Source organism: Lithobates pipiens, unplaced genomic scaffold (genome assembly GCF_037356315.1).
Source record: "Lithobates pipiens isolate NorthernLeopardFrog02 unplaced genomic scaffold, aLitPip1_a1.2 Scaffold_23, whole genome shotgun sequence".
Taxonomy (NCBI): Eukaryota; Metazoa; Chordata; class Amphibia; order Anura; family Ranidae; genus Lithobates; species Lithobates pipiens.
In genome coordinates, this window is record NW_027507785.1 from 171,072,999 (window position 1) to 171,095,458 (window position 22,460).

The window sequence follows — 22,460 nt, forward strand, 5'->3', positions numbered from 1 at the left end:
TTTGCTCTCCTCCGCTTTGTATCTTTCGTGTTCTATCTTAGTCACCCTAATTGCAGCCTTACATTTCTTGTTGCATTCTTTATAACAGGGGTCTCAAACTGGCGGCCCTCCAGCTATTGCGAAACTACAAGTCCCATCATTCCTCTGTCTGTGGGAGTCATGCTTGTAACTGTCAGCCATGCAATGCCTTATGGGACTTGTAGTTTCACAACAGCTGGAGGGCCACCAGTTTGAGACCCCTGCTTTATAAAGTCTGAATGCTGATGAGCCCTCAACCTTGTATTTTTTTTAAATTACTTCTCTTTTGCTTTTATATGCATTTTTATATTGGAGTTAAGCCATCCAGGACTTTTGTTCGCGCTTTTAAATTATCCAATGTAATGCACTGGCTAATGCCCTTATTTAATATGCTGTTAAAGTAAATCCATCTCTCCTCCATGTTCTTTGTTCCTAAGATTTTATCCCAATGTATGCCTTCTAGCAAGGTTGGTAGTTTAGGAAAGCGGTCTCTTGAAATTCAGTTTTCTATTTGTGTGATTTATACTGTTGCTAATTAATCTGTGATCTGTTTCCTAAATTGCCCCATATTTCCACATCCATAATCAGGTCTATATTCTTGGTAATCAGTAGATCTAGTAATGCTTTATTTCTAGTTGGTGCGTCTACCATCTGACCCATGAAATTGTCCTGCAAGACATTTAGGAACTGGCGAGCCTTAGACAAAATGTTGGTTTTCTCCGCCCAGTCAATGTCTGGATAATTCAAATTCCCCATTATTATGATAACACTTCCCATCCTTGCTGCTAATCCAAATTGTGATAGGAGGTCTGTCTCCCCCTCCTCCCTCAGGTTAGGTGGCCTCTAGCATACTTCCAGTATTTCCCCCTTGGCTTTATTAGTTTGGAACTCAACCCATAAGGATTCCACCTCGTCCCTAGCTCCCTGAGTGATGTCACCTCACATTCACTTGTACATTATTCTTGCTATATAGTCATACCCCTCCCTCCTTTTTTTAACCTTTATATCCCTGCGATAAGGGGTATACCCTTGAATGGTTGCCAGCCAATCATGAGAGTTGTTGAACCAGGTCTCTGAAATTCCCACAAAATCCAAATCCTCCTTGTACAACAGTATCTCCAATTCACCCATCTTGTGCACCAGGCTCCTGGCATTGGTGAACATGCCAAGTAGTTTAGACTGGTCGCATACTATCCTGTTATTGGGCATTTCCAAGATTGCAACTAGGACTTGTTACTATACTTACCTTGGGTTAATGTTCTTTAGTCATCCTGCCACTAATGCCCCCAATACTATCCTCTGGAATATGTTCCACACTGACTATCTCTACCTCTGGACCACCCCCCCCCCCCCTTTCACCTAGTTTAAAAAACCCTCTAACTTTTGGGCCATCTTTACTCCCAGCAGATCTGCACCCTCCTTATTTAGGTGCAGTCTGTCCCTTCTATAGTACTGGTGATCGACTGAGAAGTGGGCCCAGTGCTCCAGGAACCCAAACCCCTCCTTACTACACCAGATCCTCAGACGCTTGTTTACTTCCTTAATCTGCCTCTGCCTTTCTGGTGTGGCTTGAGGTACTGGTAGTATTCCTGAGAATATTACCTTGGAGGTCCTTTCCCTCAATTTAGCTCCTAAGTCCCTAAAATCGTTCTTTAGGACACTCCCATCTGCCTCTGACTTTGTCATTGGTGCCAACATGAACCATGACAGCCGGGTCATAGTGTTTTTTTTCCACTTTTATTTTATTTATTACATACAGTCATCAGAGCAGTACAGTGTCCTCATATGACTGGTGTGGCTTTGATCAAGGACACTGACAGCATGTTAATACATTTTTTTTACATACTTTCATCTTAGTGGTTCAGTGTCACCAAAATAAAACTGCTTCTCTCAGGGGACGATCAGGGTTTTTTTTTACACTTTGATAGCTGTGGGCCAATCACAGCATAGGAAACATTAGTTATAAATGAATTCATAACAGCTTTGTTGTCATTGTGATCATGTGATCGTATAATGATCGTATAATGATCACTGTGCCGCGGCTACAGGGATCCACAATCCCCTGGCCACAAGCTTGAATAGCAATTGGGTGACAATATAGTATCTGGCACTTCATCCCTATTGAGTATAAAATGAAGCAACCAAGTATTTTGGGATTAAAACGGTGCCCGCAATCAGAGAAATACACACTTTAAAACCAATAAAGTTTATTCACATAGGATTAAAAAATGGGTTCAATAAAAACCAGAGTATTTGTACATATCACAACAATGATCACTGGTGTCCATATATAGAGGTGGTCAAGACATGGTTTTGAATGCCAGCATGTTTCGGGAAAATTGGCTTCTTCATGGGATTTACAGATTACCACTTTTCCACAAATCTCTGATAAAGGTAAGATCATGTACAGAAACACTTGATTATTCACAAAGTACTATAAAGCTTACAATTAATATACATGATTAATTGCTTATTCTGTCCAATCCCTTAAAGAACTCACCCAGAGGAACATCAAGGAAAGCCACCAAGTGAATCCACAAATGTATGGAGGGGAGGCTCCTTGCAATCACGGGGAACACAAGTAGATCAGGATAAGGGAAGTACAATTGACTATTAATATCTCACAAATCATTGGACCGAAGAAAAAACCATGTCCAATTTAGGGCTAACATAGCCTCAAATAATACTCGAATACTGAATCTCTGATATTAAGGAATATTGCAGGGGCGCCAGTTGTAACCGCGGTAGCCAAGGGTTGGTACCAATGTAGCGCCACCCCCGCAAGGGCCACTGTAATATACGGGTCTTCTGTCCCACACTAGTGATTACTCACCCTCCCCAGGATCTCAGTAACACCAAAACACTGTTTAAACTTTTAGCTGGGCTTTATTAGAACTAGCAAAAAGCCCTGAAAAGAGATAAACTGATTAACAGAATACAAATATTAAGTGCAATAATATACTACAACTTCCCAGTAAAAGGAAAACAGGATTTGTGTTCATTCACTTTAACTACCAGTGGGAGGCCTTGCCTGAAATGCACTGAACAAGTAGTGAACAAACTGTACAATACAAAGAATAATGTTCAACAATTTCCCAAAAGTGATATTACTGACTATAAGATCCTACCTAGGTCTTGTAGGTTCTAGCTAACCACTGGCCAGTGGGAATTCTATTCACACAAACACACACAGAGTCTGCCAGCGTTGGGGCCCTTTAAATCCTGTGTTTGAGTACTCAGACTTTTGTGAAGTAAATTTGTAATCCACAGAATGGTAAAGGGTATCTTCGCAAAGTGTCACAAAGATTAACAGATGTGGAGATCCACCTTCAGATAACGCTGCATTAACAGTAAATAGGACCTAGCAGCTAGATCCACATACACAAGGATGGCAGAAGATCTCTCACCATTAGATGCACTTGATATATCCTCCTTCCAGCAATTGGTAGATTGATTGCTGTCTCAGTTGACTGGATGGTGATGGGAGCAACACAGGCCACAGAAACCTCCAAACAGGATAATGATGATGATTGCTGCAGCACTGAAACTGGTCGCTAGATTTCTCTGCACTGTTAGCACATCTTCAGTAATCAGGCAGAATAACACACTGCAAACTCCCCTCTCAAGTGTGCACCTTCCTTTAGGAGAGTCACAGGCTCTGGAAGTGTTCAAGAGTTAAACACATGGGATACTTTCTTCTGTCTGCCTGCCACCATGCCAGTCTGTCTCTCCTCCTGTGTCCTCCTGTCTCCCCCAATCACAGCTCTCCTGCGTAGCTATCCAATCCTGTCTTTCATTGTTTTTGTTGTTAGGGGTGGGCTTCTTAGCTACAGCAGGACCCAGTCTGCCTTCAATCCTGCAGCTATCAGTTTAGCCATAAAATGCAATGCAATGTTTCAGAGAGCAATATTCTGCATATATTACAAAGGCAATACTAAGCCTGTGCTACACTAACATGAAACAACCACTACAGCAAAATAGAGAAAAGAGTAGCCGGATATAGTGTCTTATATATTACCATCATGATAAAAGGACATAAGCAATCAAATGTGGGCTATAGTTCATAAGGTAATAAAAAAAAAAAAAAGTGTGACGCTAAGTGAGCAAGTGAATAGCGTGTGAACCTGGAAGGGTAAAATAGGCAATGCAAAATTCAATGTGAACAAAACCAAAACATAAAAGTCCAAAGTGAATAATAAACATCTATGGAAGGTCAATTGGAGTTCAGAATAAAGTGAAAGCGAAAGGTCTTTCTTAAAAAGTGTTCTTGCTTACCAGATTCGATTGACCCACATGCTATACAGTACGTGTGTCCAACAGGAGCTCCCACCACTGGGAAAAACGATAAGGGTTCCACCCAATGTTGAATGAGGACTGTCAGATATCCATGATGGACTCCAAAACATGCAATGAATCACATCAAACAATGTACATGAAAAACAAATGATCTGCACATAGTGTGATACTGTTTGACGTTTACACTAACAGCAAATCCGATAAAACAAGCTTTTAATTAAAATGGAGTATAGGCAATGATTCCAAGAGCATCACTCAAAAGCTGAGTGATGCTCTTGGAATCGTTGCCTATACTCCATTATTATTATTATCATACACGATTATATAGTGCCAACAGTTTTCACAGTATTTTACAATATGTGGGCAGACAGTACAGTTACAATACAATTCAGGAGGAATCAGAGGGCCCTGCTCACCAGAGCTTACAGTCTAGGAGTACATGATCTTTCTATGAGGAAAGATTAGAGGAACTGAATTTATTCTCTCAGGGGGATATGGTCAAGATGTATAAACATATAAGTGGTCCATATAGTGAAGTTGGTGGTCTTGTCAAAAGGTTTGGTTTGTTCATTTCTAGGGCACATTCTATTTTTTTGGGTGACTGAGTAGGGGTACTATGTATTCCTTAATCATTCACATGGTGGGGGTGGGATCTGGGGGCCCCCCCATGTTAAAGGAGACTCCACAATCACCAAGCCAGGGTTGTGAGAAAGAGGCCCTTTTCCTCATCATGCGGGCAAGGTACTTTGCCAGGGGGGGCCTCCTCTGGCAAAGTACCCCCTCCCATGTTGAGGGCACGCAGGCTGGTATGGTTCGGTCCACACATGCTCAGAAAATGGTCTGGTATGGATTTTTGGGAGGGATCTCATACCATTTCTTTTTTTGATTTCTGGTGTTGGGTGCTCTTTAAAATCCATACCAGACCTGAAGGGCCAGGTATGGATTGTATGGGTGTAAACTGTAATTAAACCTATAGATGAAATATCAATAAGTAAAACTAGTAGCGCTAATGTGATAAATCACAAAAAATAAATATGATAAAAAAGCAAAAGCACCCAGTGATAAAGTGGCAAAAGATAAATCAAAACAGTCCTAAATTGATAGTATGATCCAGACACTCTTCTCAAATTCTTGAATCTTCCACCACACCGCGTGCTTGTGACACCTCTCCTTCTGAAGAGCACACTCACCGACTTGCAATGCCTCCCACTCTCGTGTTTGGCTTCTACACTATTACACCCACAGCTGGGGTAAAAGACGAACATACACTTGATCCACGTGTTAACTCAGCAAAGTGACTCCATATGTAAAGAAAGTAAAAAAGTGCTCCACATAGTGTGAACGTAAAAAACTGTTAATTAAAACACACCAACACTCCAATGATTGCACTCACATTTCACATAGTAGAAAAAAAGCTTTAAGTCTAACACATAGCAAACAACAGCCAATGGTTCAGTGGTGTAATGTGGCCTCGGTGGACCAGAAGTGTGCGCTCAAGCGTAATCTCTCACCGACCCCTCGGTCGCTGCTTTCCGCGGCAGTGTAGCTTCTCAGTAGAGAAGGGGGAAATAGTTTACAGGGGAGGTGGGACTTTAAATGCAGCACATGGAAGCAAAACGGTAAAAGGGCGAATGTAAAGGAGTTTTATTAATACATTGATAGATAAGCATACAAAGATACATAATAGTACAGATATCATAATAATAATAATAATAATAATACAGAGTAGTAATGCATAGTAACATACATATGATAATAAGATCAGTGAATACACTCCAATTAAATGTATTAATATAAAATGGGCAAAACAATATAAATAAAAAATGATACATATAATATGAACACTAAAACATTTCCTCATTCGCCTCAAAAAAGGCATGATATAGAGCAATACTTTAGAAATAATACCTGCAAGACCTATGACCTCACTAAACCTGAAGGGGGAATAAGAAACCTGTAATAACTTAAAAATCTTGATGCAATTGGTAAGTACACGGCAACCGGTAGCTCTATGCGTTTCATGGCTTAACCACCACTCATCAGGAGCAAGTACGTGTGAAATCCATAAAAAAAATATATTAGAATAGAAAAAATTAAATTAAATGTGTAAAAAATATGGCTAAAAAGACAAGGTTGGGGAGAGGAACAAGTGATAACTTACTGGAGTTCGCTGTGTAGATGGCATGGTAGTGGGACTGAGAAAGCGGTCCAGGGAACAGCTCCAACCGGGAGCTGAGGTGGACAAACACACAGCACCGATATGGACGATACCCAGGGTGGGCGACCCACAGGGGCATTCTAAAGGAAAAGGGAAAGGAGTGAAAATGAGAGAAAGGGGGAAGGGAAAAGGGCAAGGAAAGGAAGGGGAGATGAGGAAAGCCAGAGCAAGAAAATTACACAAATATGTACAGAGATACAAAGATAGAAACTTGATAAGGGTAGAGAATGAAAAACGAAAAGGAGAAGGGGAGAAAGGGACCAGAAAAGGGGGGGGGGAATGAGGGGGGAAGGAAAAGGGAAGGATAGAAGGAGTGAGAAAGGGGGGGAGGAAGAGGAGGAAAAAGGGAAGGAGTGAAGTGTGTGGTAAGTGAAAACAAATGGTGTACAGATGGAAGGAAGGAGTCAAAGCGGGAGTCCACCGGGACTCCGCGTTTTTTTTTTTTTTTAAAAGCCAGCAGCTACAAATACTGCAGCTGCTGACTTTTAAAGTAGTGACACTTACCTGTCCAGCGCGCCCGCGATGTCGGCACCCGAAGCCGATCTCTAGGTCGTCTGTCGGGTCCTGCCGCCGCCATCTTGGGTATGGGAATCAGGAAATGGAGCCTTTCGGCTTCATTTCCCGGTTCCCTACTGCGCATGCGCGAATCGCGCTGCGCAATAAGGACGCTCCCCGCTGCCTCTGGGATCTGTGTGTTTCCCAGCAGGCAGCGGGGCACTTGCGGAAAGGGGCGGGCACTTGCGGAAAGGGGCGTAAGTTACGCCCCTTTCCGCAGAGAGCTATCCCGGAAGTGGGTGCAGTTACCTGGATTATCCAGGTAACTGCACCCCCCTCCCCCCTGAAAGGTGCCGATTGTGGCACCGGAGGGGGGGAGGGTTCCGATGAGTGGAAGGTCCACTTTAGGGTGGACCTCCGCTTTAAGATCACACAGATGTGAGCTGCAAGAAAAAAAAAAAAAAAGGGGGGAAGAGATTGTGCACGGTGAAGATAGAGAACCAAGGTGATAGTGCTGGTAAAGACAGGTTACCTGGTGAACATGATGATCCCAGCATGAGGGAGCCAGAAGAGTGAGATGCTGACTAAACAAGTTGGAAGTGAACATAAGGAACGCCCTGCCTGCTGGAGTCACCTGGGGGACATCCCAAAAGCATCGGTCACAGGGGAGTCCACTAACGCCACGCCATTTGACGAAGGGAAAGGCGCCACGTGCCACAAACTGGAAACTCCGGTCGGCGCACAGCCCAAACACCCATCGCCAACGAGCATGCTATATACAGGCTGTGCGCGGTGGCGTCAGAAAAAGACACCACACGCACAGCATGAAGTTGACACGCATATACGGCGCCTCCAGCTGCCCCGTACACAGGAGTTAAGGGAGAGGGAGGAGGCCCGCAAGGCACATCGCAGCACCCCCTGGGATAGGAGCAAAGCCAGACCACAATGCAGTCCAGACACCACCCATCAATAACGGCACAAACCCTGACAAAATACTGGTCGGAATAGAGGAGGAAAAAAAAAAAAAAAAAAGCTTCTCAGTGCAATTGATTGTCCTGTAGCCACGCCCCCGCCATGTTTCGTTGTCTTCCTCATGGTTATGGCTACACACCCCATCAATAAGTTCTATTATAGTAACAACAATAATTTGCGCACTAGAACTATTGAAAACTTATTGATTGACTGCTTGTTTTTATCCATGATGCTGTAAGTGCATATTTTTAGCTCAATAAATCCTTTTTGTTATATAATCCGAGTCTTTCCTATGTTTAAGCCCCACACATACACAGAGTGAAGAGCATTGAGTGAGTCCAGATTGAAGTGTGCAGGGCTGGGAAACTAATCAGGAGGCTGTTTAATTGATCCGTCACGGAGGTTAGATTACACACTGGATGAATCCATACATCTGTTCACCTTATGCGTAACATGATCTTATAATTTAGACATCATGGGGATCTGGTAAAGCGGCAAATTAAATTTTATATCTGGAACATGGATTGAATATTTTATCACTGGAAGTGATACACTTGATTTTTTGAAGCAAGATTTGAATAATATTTTGACATGAACACTTAGTGTGATATTTGTCTTTAATATTTGTGTCATCATGTTGGAATAATTACATGGTGAAATATTTTGTGCTTAAAATATTAACCAGTACAGAAAACTTACAGGATTTTTAGCACACTAGGCTTTGATTATGAACCCCATGCAAATGTATTGTTTTATCTGTAAACTGAATTTACATTTTTTATTTTTTTATTTTTTTTAAATGCAAGAAGTCCAAGTACCCGAATTTAACTTATTACTATTGATTAGGATTATTGAAAAATAAATAAAATATATTTCAGTTAAAAATTACATGTTGTGTAGCTACAAACATAATGTGTGAAAGTGGCTGTAAAAACATATGTTTTTTTTTACCTTAATGCCTTTTATGCATTAAGATAAAAAAAAACCTTCTATGATCAGCTGACCCCCCCCAAATACTTACCTGAGCCTGATCTTAATTTAACACTGTGCTTGAAAGCAGCAGCAATTCTGTCCCTTTCGCTCTTCACTGGTCATGGAGGCAGCAGAGGGAGCCATTGGCTCCTGCTGCTGCCAATCAAATCCTGTGAGGCTGCACTGATGGGCACTGAGGAGGCAATGATGAGGCTGCATTGATGGACACTGATAGCTGGCCCTGATATGTGACACTGATGGCAACTGCTATGCTGCACTGATGATCAGTGCCCTGATTACGAGTGTAAACTGACACAGGAAAGCCAGTTATCAGCTTTCCTTTCCTCAGACAGTGACAGCACTGAGGAAGATAAATTCTGATAACAGGCATTTGTTTTACATGTGATAAGCTTTGATTGGACACAGCTGATCACATGGTAAAGGGCTGCTGTGATTGGCCCTTTACCTTGATCTGTGATCAGCTGTGTCCAATGTTGGGAAGAGGTTAAAGATCCTTCTCTGAAGTTTGCTTCAAATTTGACTCTTCCAGTAGTGTCAATCTCTTGTGTCCCCTGCTGTGCTCAGCGGTTCCTCCTGCTGATCTCCACATCACTACACCATGTTCTTCGGTTTTAAAGAAACTTGAGTAGTTTAAGTGTGAAAGATTATTGCTCCTTAGTTTCTCTAAACTGCTAATACCCCTCTCTCCTTCTCATCCTTCATGAGATTAACTGCACTGACCGCTCCACCCCACCCCTATGGCTTGCTTACCTCTGTATTATACACAGTGTTTACATTCCTTGTGATAAAATTCTCTACAGTGCTGGCTCCCAGCATAGACTTGAATGGGACTGTATACTGAGAATCTCCAGTCCCAATATACATCCCAATTCAAGTCGGGAGGGGGGTGTATGCTGAGCAGAAGAGAATTTTGTTACAGATATGGAAAGAGCTGTGGGTGTAATACAGAGGTAAGTATGTAAGCACTTGGGTGGGATTAGTGAAATTCAGTTTATATCCAATAATCTAGTGAATTGGCCTCTTGTGGGCAGAAACAGGCAGAAATTATGTGGCCTAATATGCTTTTTTTTTTTTAAATCACCACCATTTGTGGCAACTTGACAAAATTGACCCTGCAAGGACTAATTTTTGCTCCGCTTGCACAGTAGTTACTGGAGTCTTTTACATCCAAGGAATTCAGGAGATGTAAACAATGCAGCCCAACAAGCGTGGCATCATTTCTCTGGATCATGCAAGCATACTGCACCACAAAAAGTAGAAGAATTTTGCACTAAGGCTGGACCACATGCTGGAAGATGCAAGTAGATATGACACCGACCATACAGAGGATGAGAGTGAGGACAGAGGACTTTCAGCCTACTAGAATTTCAAACTGCAAATGGTTTGTGAGTGCATTAACGTTGACAGACTCAGTGGCAACAATGTCTAGATCTTTCAGCGTACTCAAAGACAGTGGTGGGCTGGTGAAAGTTTTTTTTATTTAGTAGCTGAGTGATTTGCCTTGCTTGTGGTATGCTGATAGGTAGAGATGAGCCGAACACCCCCCCGGTTCGGTTCACACCAGAACCTGCGAACGGACCGAAAATTTGTGCAAACTTTAGAACCCCATTTAAGTCTATGGGACTCGAATGCTTGAAATCAAAAGTGCTCATTTTAAAGGCTAATATGCAAGTTATTGTCCTGGGGACCCGGGTCCTGCCCTAGTAGACATGTATCAATGCAAAAAAAAAAAAAAAAAAAGTTTTAAAAACCTGACGGTTTTTCCCAGAGCAGCGATTTTTATGATGCTTAAAGTGAAAAAATAAAAGTGAAATATTCCTTTAAATATCGTACCTGGTAGCTGTTTATAGTATGCCTGTAAAGTGGCGCCTGTTTCCCATGCTTAGAACAGTCCCTGCACAAAATGACATTTTTAAAAGGGATAAAAGTAATTTAAAAACAGGGACTGTAATCTGTTTGTAATTTTGAACTGGTACATTTTTAAAGTGTAGCTCCAGTCAAAAAAAAATTAAAAATTTTTTTTTATATATATATATATATATATATATATATATATATATATATATATATATATATATATATATATATATATATATTTATGGTCCAGAGCCCTCAGACCGATACGGATAAGGATGACAAACAAGGTTAACATAAACTCGCTTCCTTGAAATGGACCTGAAAGTGTGCCCTGGTCTAACGTACGGTATGCCAAAATAAGGGGGCATACCTTAAAATGAAATGAATATGAAATGGGTGAAATGAGTACTCACTTGAGGAGTATGCTTAGAGAAATGCCCTGATAAAGGGGATGGGTGGGCGGGTATCGCGCACCGGAACCGACGAGGAAGACGGGCGGACGGCTGGTTATATACTCCACCGGGCTCCTCCCATAATTTCAGGCCACCATACTGGCCTTTCTATTTATGGTCCAGAGCCCTCAGACCGATACGGATAAGGATGACAAACAAGGTTAACATAAACTCGCTTCCTTGAAATGGACCTGAAAGTGTGCCCTGGTCTAACGTACGGTATGCCAAAATAAGGGGGCAAAACATCCAGGTAGGGGGTTGCACTTTATTGAGACAAGACTGTCACTGGGTGAGTTTGACAAAGGCCTGGGCCATCTCTATTTGCAGTTTGGGTATGTAACGGGCAAAACAGGAGGACTTCCATCTACCCAATTTCTTGATAACATGGACCGGGACCCCTTGGCGGGAGGCAGTAGAAGCTGCTTCGATACGGAATGAATGTCCGGAGTAGTGAGCAGGATTGAGGTGAAGGATGCCCAGGAGTATCCTGACATGCTCCATGAACTGGGCTGCGTCGAGAGGTTTCGTGTGAAAAGGCAGAAGCGGGCCAGTTCCTGGTTGGTTGGCCAAAAGGGTCAACAAGCGGATGAGAACAGTGACCAGCGAGAGCAGGGCGGATGTGTAACGTGAGGACGTAGCGTCCGCCTGAGGGGAGGGGCCTGCCAGCGCTAAGCTCACCGCACCGACGAACAAACAGCAAGGCATGGTTTGGAGCAGGGAGGTGAGAGATCCCAGCCCAGACATGTGGAAGCGCTCGGTGCGGTGCTGCTAACATCCCGCAGCCCTGAGTACGGTGCTTCCCAGCCTCCTCATCACCTCGACCGGCCCACCCTCCCCCTCTTCTCCGCTCCAGTGCACAACGGATACCCCCTGGCTATGCAGCAGGACCTCGGAGGAATTTGGAGGAGACCCTCCGGAGCCTGGAAACTAGAAGGAGACCGGTGGGAAAGAGACACAGCATTGACAAGGACGGTAACATTCTTAAAGTCACAATACTGTTGCTGTGTAATATACATCTAACCAGGGGAAACAAACAACGTGTCTATGGGGTTAAATATATGCAGGTCAAAAGGAGCTTTGTTAAGTAGATGAGGAAGCCGGCTGCGGAAAAGTTTTCCTTGGTGCATGTTTCCATCGACAGTTTTGAATTTAAAGCAACTGCAGGGTTGTATAAACCTTAACAGGATCGTAGTTTTATTATATATGCACATGGTAATGGCTATGCTCAGTATACCAGGAGATGATAACTTGGAAAGTGGTCCGCTAAACAGCAGTGGTTCCGCAGGGTTAACACGCATTATTTCCCTTAAATAAGCTTAAACATTACTTCTTTGACTATCGCAAGTGCATGCGACATTGGCACATATGCAATAATAGGGGAGAAAAAGTCGCATGGTTCAAAATGAAGGGATAAATACCTACCGCCAGGACAAATCTCACATGGTTAGGTGGAGGAAGTCCATGAGGTTTGCCTCTATTCCAGGGGTGTATGCATGTGCTGGGCGAAGCATCTATACCATTGAGCAACCATCGATGAGAAAAGCAGTTTATATACATCAGAGTGTGGATTTAATGGCGTGGGATTAAAAAAGGTTTTTCTTTGCTCCTACTTTTTTGCGGACCCGGAGACACATAAGAGCGGACTAGATACCTTGACCTGACTGTAAGAACCTTAGAAGAGTAATTAAGGTAGGAGGAATTAATCGCAAAGAGATCTGCAATGCTACTTTAAGCTCTTTTTCTTGCGGTGAAACGCTAGACGAATATAACTGGGGGGAGGAGGTTTTTTTTTCCTCTCCTCTTCCTGTTTTGTTTTTCTTTTTTTTGTGTTTTTCTCCTCCTCCTGCTTCCCTCGCCGTCAGCACATATTGTTCATGCAGCAGGAATTGAATAGACTACCTGAATCGCTTGTAATAGCGTATACATTATACAATAAGAGGAAAATCGCACGATCTGATTACAGGGATTTTCTTTTGCTTTTTCGTTTTTTTTTCCTCTCTCTTTGCCGTGCGCATTCCAGATCAGTACAAATTTCCTTAAATGTAGGATATCCTACTCTCCCTTTTAAGGGACTCTTCTGTTATTAGTGGAGAATAGAGATGAGTTCCTAAATGGCTGACTGGTCCCCCCTCCCCTGGGATAAGATATTGACAACTTTTGCCACTCTGCCTGTGAATCACATTAGGAATAAGAAATAGAGGTTAAACTCTACAGCCCAGCCATTTTATCTCTCCATGCGAGGTTGGAGATCGAAAGATAGGAGGCGCTAAGCACTCGACAGGTTATCAGGGTGACCTGTCAACCCCAGGATCCATAGGTTTTTACCTAGGGGAGGTTTGGCGCGGTTAAAGGTTACATGTCGCTTAGGTAAGAAACCCCCTCAGATTACGCAGCGGAGGAAGATATCAAAATAAAATATAACAGGGAGCAGTATTATTATTCTGAGAGAAGAAGTTAGTGTTAAGGGGTCCCCCCAAGGGACTCTGCCAGCGGAACATAGACATAGAGTGGAAAAAGGTTGAGATTCCCTAAGTAAAAGCGGGGAGCAGAGAGGTAAACTGGATGATCAGCTTTCATAGAAGGAAAGCCGCTGGAGGAAGCGACTTCATCGATGAATTAAGACTTAAGGGAAAGAGTTTTCGAGGTGTCTAGGATCCACAAAATCTGGAGACAGATTGAACTATGAGCAAGTCAGCAAATAAGATGGCGAAAAGTGGAGCCGCACGGAACATAAAAGATAAGAGTCTAGATACGTCGATCCAACAGTATATGACACAAGGAGCAAGCCCCAAAGAAGCGGGATTGGATAAAAGACAATCAACCATCTCAGAATACAAGAAGGGATCGGGCAAACATAAGGGTGGAGGAACACAACATACCAGTGAGGACACAATAATAGAAAGTGACTGCGAGAGCAGCAAAACGGAAGAAATTAGGACAGAAGATCTTCCTCCCTCAAAAGGAGAAATGGCAGAAATGCTTTCAAAATTAGAGAATGCAATCAAAATGGACATCAGGGGGCTCCGAGAGGACTTAGGCGGATTACTAGAGAGAGTAGAAGCTACAGAAAATCGTATGGATCTCCAAGCCATAGAGCTAAACAAAGTTAAAGATCAACTAAGAACACTTCAACAAACACAAAGGAATACGCTGTATAAACTGGAAGACCAGGAAAACAGAAGTAGAAGGAAAAATTTGAAATTGCGCTCAATCCCGGAATCAAAAGGCGAAGACTTAAGAGTAATACTAAACAGTATTCTCGCCCCCTGCTGGGGAAATGAGATGGGAGCTCCACCAAGGATTGATAGAATCCATAGAATTGGTAAAACAAGATTTAGAGATATGGACAGACCGAGAGACATAATAGTGCGCTTCACATATTTCGATGAGAAAGAAGTAATAGGGAAAAAGTTAAGGGGAACAACCCCACATGTATATGAAGGGAGAGAAATACAGATATTCCCGGATATGGCACCCGAGACGCTTTTAAGGAAAAGACTTTTGAAACCCCTACTAGATGAATTGCAAGCTCAGAACATTAAATATAGATGGGGCTTTCCTGCTTGTTTAATAGGGAACAAAGATGGTAAATCGGCGAAGCTGGTTTTCCCGGAAGATTTGGAAGATTTTTGTGAGAAACTGGGAATACGCCCGCCTATTCTTCCTGGTTGGCAGATGGAATAATGGGCTCATTGTAGGGGGAAAAAATGGGTCCGGGGAAAGGAGGGGAGGGAAAAGGGGAAGGAAATAAGGAAAATATATAAATTAAACAAGATGGTGGGATGTAATACCCCATGTCTCATGGGGAGAGGCGGGAGAGGCGCAGGTGGACAAGCCCCAAACCCTCTTAACAAATAGATTAGGAGATGGTAGGGGCATGCACGACCATTAACCTAACAAAGGCCGTATACAGGCCAAGGGAGTTGGGGGGAAGGGGGAAGGTAAGGAGGGAGGTGGGTATGGGATGTAAAGAAGGGAAGGAGGGAGGGGTAGATAGGGGAGGTTGGGAAGGTATAAGGTTGGGGAAGGGAAGTAAAGTGGAGGGAGGGGTGGGGGAGGGTGGAGGAAAAATGTGGACCACCTTAGTAAACAAGATAAGAAGTACCTACGTAGGGCAAGGAACGTAGGACAAATAGATGGGCAATAGTAAAATAGACGGCCTGAAATTTATGTCCTATAATGTGAAGGGCATGAATACCCCAATAAAAAGACATAAGATCTTAGCAGAATTGAAGCGCTATGAGGCTGACGTTATATCTCTACAGGAGACTAGTGATGGCCGAACGGTTCGCCCGGCGGTCGTTTCGCGGCGAATTTCCGACTTTCGCCGTCCGCGGGTTCGAACGCCTTTTTCCGTCGTTCGCCCCGGCGGACTTACGTGTTTAATGTATACAAGAACTTTAACCTTTCGTGACACGTTTATCATGTGTTACAGGACAACCAATTGAGACATGACAGCTCATGGACACTTGGACATTCCCCCTAACCTATAAATACACCCGATCCGGTGGCCATTTTACATTCTTTCTTCTGTCACTGTAGGGAAAGGATCCTGTGTGGAGTAGGGACAGAGAAAACGCTAGCTATTTGGTACACAAAAGTTCTTTTCAGGACTGGTATAGGTGTTAGGTCAGCAGCCTGAGTTTCTTTTGTCAGTTTAGATAAAGGGACAGAGCGCTGTATGCTGCTATTTTAGGGACAGCTCAGCCAGATTAGTCTTTCTTCATCATCATCATCATCATCATCATTAGCTGTTACTATCAGGTCCACAAAAGAGCTGTTCCAGCTAATCGTTCCAGCCTACTCTTTTTTGCCAATTTGTATAGGGACAGGCAGGAAGCAGTGTGTCAGGCAGTGAGGATAATTTTAAAGACTTGCTGTTACTATTAGTTCCACAAAGGTTCTTTTCAGGACTGGTATCAGTGGTACGGTAATAGGCTTGTACACGTATAATATTCTTTCTTCCAAATATAGAAAGAATATTATACTTGACTGCTGCCCTTCTGCTGCAGTCTGCTAATCATTCACAACTCACTTGTTCCACAAAAGTTCTTATAAGGACTGGTAACTTGGTCTGTCTAGGGTGCTACGGTACATAGGCTTGGGTGCGGTACAGTCTGCTGTTCTGTAAGGACCGCTATCGGTCCACAATAGATAGGGTTGCCGTGCACTACTGCTGACCGCTGCCCTATACTGCAGCAGTCCTTCAGCGGTATAGGGACTGACGCACAGTCTGCTAAACACTAATACACAACCTGCTTGGTCCACAAAAGTTCTTATAAGGACTGGTAACTTGGTATAGGGTGCTACGGTACATAGGCCTGAGTGCGTTACAGTCTGCTGTTCTGTAAGGACCGCTATCGGTCCACAATACATAGGGTTGACGTGCACTACTGCTGACCGCTGCCCTATACTGCAGCAGTCCTTCAGCGGTATAGGGACTGACGCACAGTCTGCTAAACACTAACACACAACCTGCTTGGTCCACAAAAGTTCTTATAAGGACTGGTAACTTGGTATAGGGTGCTACGGTACATAGGCCTGAGTGCAGTACAGTCTGCTGTTCTGTAAGGACTGCTATCGGTCCACAATACATAGGGTTGCCGTGCACTACTGCTGACCGCTGCCCTATACTGCAGCAGTCCTTCAGCGGTATAGGGACTGACGCACAGTCTGCTAAACACTAATACACAACCTGCTTGGTCCACAAAAGTTCTTATAAGGACTGGTAACTTGGTATAGGGTGCTACGGTACATAGGCCTGAGTGCGTTACAGTCTGCTGTTCTGTAAGGACCGCTATCGGTCCACAATACATAGGGTTGCCGTGCACTACTGCTGACCGCTGCCCTATACTGCAGCAGTCCTTCATTGGTATAGGGACTGACGTACAGTCTGCTAATCACTAACACACAACCTGCTTGGTCCACAAAAGTTCTTATAAGGACTGGTAACTTGGTATAGGGTGCTACGGTACATAGGCCTGAGTGCGTTACAGTCTGCTGTTCTGTAAGGACCGCTATCGGTCCACAATACATAGGGTTGCCGTGCACTACTGCTGACCGCTGCCCTATACTGCAGCAGTCCTTCATTGGTATAGGGACTGACGTACAGTCTGCTAATCACTAACACACAACCTGCTTGGTCCACAAAAGTTCTTATAAGGACTGGTAACTTGGTATAGGGTGCTACGGTACATAGGCCTGAGTGCGTTACAGTCTGCTGTTCTGTAAGGACCGCTATCGGTCCACAATACATAGGGTTGCCGTGCACTACTGCTGACCGCTGCCCTATACTGCAGCAGTCCTTCATTGGTATAGGGACTGACGTACAGTCTGCTAATCACTAACACACAACCTGCTTGGTCCACAAAAGTTCTTATAAGGACTGGTAACTTGGTATAGGGTGCTACGGTACATAGGCCTGAGTGCGTTACAGTCTGCTGTTCTGTAAGGACCGCTATCGGTCCACAATACATAGGGTTGCCGTGCACTACTGCTGACCGCTGCCCTATACTGCAGCAGTCCTTCATTGGTATAGGGACTGACGTACAGTCTGCTAATCACTAACACACAACCTGCTTGGTCCACAAAAGTTCTTATAAGGACTGGTAACTTGGTATAGGGTGCTACGGTACATAGGCCTGAGTGCGTTACAGTCTGCTGTTCTGTAAGGACCGCTATCGGTCCACAATACATAGGGTTGCCGTGCACTACTGCTGACCGCTGCCCTATACTGCAGCAGTCCTTCATTGGTATAGGGACTGACGTACAGTCTGCTAATCACTAACACACAACCTGCTTGGTCCACAAAAGTTTTTATAAGGACTGGTAACTTGGTATAGGGTGCTACGGTACATAGGCCTGAGTGCGTTACAGTCTGCTGTTCTGTAAGGACCGCTATCGGTCCACAATACATAGGGTTGCCGTGCACTACTGCTGACCGCTGCCCTATACTGCAGCAGTCCTTCATTGGTATAGGGACTGACGTACAGTCTGCTAATCACTAACACACAACCTGCTTGGTCCACAAAAGTTCTTATAAGGACTGGTAACTTGGTATAGGGTGCTACGGTACATAGGCCTGAGTGCGTTACAGTCTGCTGTTCTGTAAGGACCGCTATCGGTCCACAATACATAGGGTTGCCGTGCACTACTGCTGACCGCTGCCCTATACTGCAGCAGTCCTTCATTGGTATAGGGACTGACGTACAGTCTGCTAATCACTAACACACAACCTGCTTGGTCCACAAAAGTTCTTATAAGGACTGGTAACTTGGTATAGGGTGCTACGGTACATAGGCCTGAGTGCGTTACAGTCTGCTGTTCTGTAAGGACCGCTATCGGTCCACAATACATAGGGTTGCCGTGCACTACTGCTGACCGCTGCCCTATACTGCAGCAGTCCTTCATTGGTATAGGGACTGACGTACAGTCTGCTAATCACTAACACACAACCTGCTTGGTCCACAAAAGTTCTTATAAGGACTGGTAACTTGGTATAGGGTGCTACGGTACATAGGCCTGAGTGCGTTACAGTCTGCTGTTCTGTAAGGACCGCTATCGGTCCACAATACATAGGGTTGCCGTGCACTACTGCTGACCGCTGCCCTATACTGCAGCAGTCCTTCATTGGTATAGGGACTGACGTACAGTCTGCTAATCACTAACACACAACCTGCTTGGTCCACAAAAGTTCTTATAAGGACTGGTAACTTGGTATAGGGTGCTACGGTACATAGGCCTGAGTGCGTTACAGTCTGCTGTTCTGTAAGGACCGCTATCGGTCCACAATACATAGGGTTGCCGTGCACTACTGCTGACCGCTGCCCTATACTGCAGCAGTCCTTCATTGGTATAGGGACTGACGTACAGTCTGCTAATCACTAACACACAACCTGCTTGGTCCACAAAAGTTCTTATAAGGACTGGTAACTTGGTATAGGGTGCTACGGTACATAGGCCTGAGTGCGTTACAGTCTGCTGTTCTGTAAGGACCGCTATCGGTCCACAATACATAGGGTTGCCGTGCACTACTGCTGACCGCTGCCCTATACTGCAGCAGTCCTTCATTGGTATAGGGACTGACGTACAGTCTGCTAATCACTAACACACAACCTGCTTGGTCCACAAAAGTTCTTATAAGGACTGGTAACTTGGTATAGGGTGCTACGGTACATAGGCCTGAGTGCGTTACAGTCTGCTGTTCTGTAAGGACCGCTATCGGTCCACAATACATAGGGTTGCCGTGCACTACTGCTGACCGCTGCCCTATACTGCAGCAGTCCTTCATTGGTATAGGGACTGACGTACAGTCTGCTAATCACTAACACACAACCTGCTTGGTCCACAAAAGTTTTTATAAGGACTGGTAACTTGGTATAGGGTGCTACGGTACATAGGCCTGAGTGCAGTACAGTCTGCTGTTCTGTAAGGACCGCTATCGGTCCACAATACATAGGGTTGACGTGCACTACTGCTGACCGCTGCCCTATACTGCAGCAGTCCTTCATTGGTATAGGGACTGACGTACAGTCTGCTAATCACTAACACACAACCTGCTTGGTCCACAAAAGTTTTTATAAGGACTGGTAACTTGGTATAGGGTGCTACGGTACATAGGCCTGAGTGCAGTACAGTCTGCTGTTCTGTAAGGACCGCTATCGGTCCACAATACATAGGGTTGACGTGCACTACTGCTGACCGCTGCCCTATACTGCAGCAGTCCTTCATTGGTATAGGGACTGACGTACAGTCTGCTAATCACTAACACACAACCTGCTTGGTCCACAAAAGTTCTTATAAGGACTGGTAACTTGGTATAGGGTGCTACGGTACATAGGCCTGAGTGCAGTACAGTCTGCTGTTCTGTAAGGACCGCTATCGGTCCACAATACATAGGGTTGACGTGCACTACTGCTGACCGCTGCCCTATACTGCAGCAGTCCTTCAGCGGTATAGGGACTAAGAGTTTTGTCACAGGGTGATTTAAAAAATGACAGGCAGAGGAAGAGGCAGGCCCTTCCGCAGGGGTGGTAGGGGTAGGGCAGGAGCAACAGCCTTGAGCCAAAGTGGGAAGTTGCAGAAGGTGCGTTCAATTACTTTAAAGGACGCACCAGACTTGGTTGAGTGGCTCACTCAGCCTTATTCTTCTGCACCCTCCTCATCCTCTCGATCTGCACCCTCTTCTTCACTCTCTGCTATGTGCACCCCCAAAGACACTACCACCAACAACACCACCACCACCACATACCTTCCGCTTGAGTGCAAATGGGGGCCTTCATGCTCCAGTGTTTTAATAGGGACCCCCGTATAAAAAGCATGAGGGTCAAGGACCAGTACTGGGTGGCAACGTACTTAGATCCCCGGTACAAACACAAAATGGCGGAAATGTTACCGCCGTCGCAGAGGGCTGTCAGAATGCAGCACTTCCAGGCCTTGCTTCGAGAAATGCTGCATTCTGCTTTTGCGTGCGCTGGCAGAGGAGCAATTCCCACTCCCAGAGAAGGATTTGCGGGTACCAATCCAACAGCGCCTGCAAGAAGAGGCCGGTTTGAAGATGTGTTGGTGACTTCGGATATGAGGTCATTCTTTCAGCCGACCCATCGACAGGTGTCATCCGGATCCAGCATCAGGGAACGCCTAGACCGTCAGGTGTCCGACTACATTGGGTTAACGGCCGATGTGGACGCTCTGAGGAGTGATGAACCCCTAGACTACTGGGTGGGCAGGCTTGACCTCTGGCCAGAGCTTGCCCAATTTGCAATCGAACTGTTGGCTTGCCCCTCATCCAGTGTCCTGTCCGAAAGGACGTTCAGCGCAGCAGGGGGGATTGTGACCGATAAGCGTACTCGCCTAGCTCACGACAGTGTTAACTACCTCACATTTCTAAAAATGAATGAGGCATGGATCTCGGAGGAATTCAACACATGTGATCAGTAGACCATGTATATGTCTATAAACAATTTTTGGAATCAAGCACACAGACCTTCTTAATTCATTTGGCTCACTTCCCTGACCCAAAAAAGCACACCGTACTATATGCCCCTACCCTCCTCTTTGAAGAGGTTGAGCGGTGTCATATTTCTACTGGGGCTGCTTATTATGAGGGGTTCCCACCATCCCTGTGCTGTGCTGACTTCCTCCTGGGTGTTCTTATTATGAGGGGCTCCCACCATCCCTGTGCTGTGCTGACTTCCTCCTGGGGGTTCTTATTATGAGGGGCTCCCACCATCCCTGTGCTGTGCTGACTTCCTCCTGGGGGTTCTTATTATGAGGGGATCACACCATCCCTGTGCTGTGCTGACTTCCTCCTGGGGCTGCTTACGGTGCTGCTGTCAGCGCTGTATGTCACGGAGCTGCTGTCAGCGCTGTATGTCACGGAGCTGCTGTCAGCGCTGTATGTCACGGAGCTGCTGTCAGCGCTGTATGTCACGGAGCTGCTGTCAGCGCTGTATGTCACGGAGCTGCTGTCAGCGCTGTATGTCACGGAGCTGCTGTCAGCGCTGTATGTCACGGAGCTGCTGTCAGCGCTGTATGTCACGGAGCTGCTGTCAGCGCTGTATGTCACGGTGCTGCTGTCAGCGCTGTATGTCACGGAGCTGCTGTCAGCGCTGTATGTCACGGAGCTGCTGTCAGTGCTGTATGTCACGGAGCTGCTGTCAGCGCTGTATGTCACGGAGCTGCTGTCAGCGCTGTATGTCACGGAGCTGCTGTCAGCGCTGTATGTCACGGTGCTGCTGTCAGCGCTGTATGTCACGGAGCTGCTGTCAGCGCTGTATGTCACGGAGCTGCTGTCAGTGCTGTATGTCACGGAGCTGCTGTCAGCGCTGTATGTCACGGAGCTGCTGTCAGCGCTGTATGTCACGGAGCTGCTGTCAGCGCTGTATGTCACGGTGCTGCTGTCAGCGCTGTATGTCACGGAGCTGCTGTCAGCGCTGTATGTCACGGAGCTGCTGTCAGCGCTGTATGTCACGGAGCTGCTGTCAGCGCTGTATGTCACGGAGCTGCTGTCAGCGCTGTATGTCACGGAGCTGCTGTCAGCGCTGTATGTCACGGTGCTGATGTCAGTGCTCTGTATTACGGTGCTGCTGTCAGTGCTCTGTATCTCCTGCACCCTCTTGTTTGCCTACCCTGGTCCCTGACCTTCCCTCTCCTCCATT